Source organism: Triticum aestivum, chromosome 4B (assembly GCF_018294505.1).
Source record: "Triticum aestivum cultivar Chinese Spring chromosome 4B, IWGSC CS RefSeq v2.1, whole genome shotgun sequence".
In the NCBI taxonomy this organism is placed as follows: Eukaryota; Viridiplantae; Streptophyta; class Magnoliopsida; order Poales; family Poaceae; genus Triticum; species Triticum aestivum.
The window spans coordinates 492,927,003-492,927,865 of record NC_057804.1 but is presented as its reverse complement, the minus strand read 5'-3'; positions in this window follow the sequence as shown (position 1 = coordinate 492,927,865).

The window sequence follows — 863 nt, the reverse complement described above, 5'->3', positions numbered from 1 at the left end:
ACTCACTCCGTCTCATATTAATTGTTGCTAAAATAAATGTATCTTGAAGTATTTCAATACTAGGTACATCTGTTTGAACGACAACTAATATGATACAAAATGAGTATCTCCTACGAACTTTTATACATATACATAATACATTCATATACATATGGGGAGATACTTTTAGAATTTTTCTCGAACCTTCAGATATAAATATTGGAAGTGTTTAAAAATACGGGCTGTGAGCCCGAGCTCCATCCAAATCGCCTCGCTCCAGGAGACCAAGCCAAAATCAAGCTCCAAAAATATCCGGTGGATAGAGAATGAGAGCGTGCGGGTACGTACATGTCTGGTCACTCGTGCGTCGCTTCTTGCGTATAGCAGTATGGCACCGCGGCCGCGGGAGTGCAACGCACGCCACGCGTGTCCATGCGTGCATGGGGGACAAAGCCTGAATGCTTGAGTTGACCATGGCACCGGGCACCTGCAGTTTGGCAAAGGAACGGACCAAATCGGGAAGAGCTGACGCCCGCGTTGCAGGCAGCGACAGAGGCTGATCCATCGATTCGCCGCGCGGGTGCGTAGGCACCTCGCATGCGCATGGCCTGAAGCAGCACGAAATTTGACAATTTTGATCTTAGGACAAAATCAATTCATAGAGTGAACTGCCCTCACGTCCCTGATCTTTTTGTGTAGTGCCCGCCACGAAAGCGCCACACCCTACAGTGCAGTGCCTACCTCTGGGGCGTTGCACATATGTCCACCGTGGCAGCCCCTGGCCCCTCACCCAGCAATGCAGCGGCTAGGAATTAGGCGCCACACATTTAAAGTGCAGCGCCTGGCGCTCGGGGCGCTGCACTGTGACTTATCCAGCCACTCCG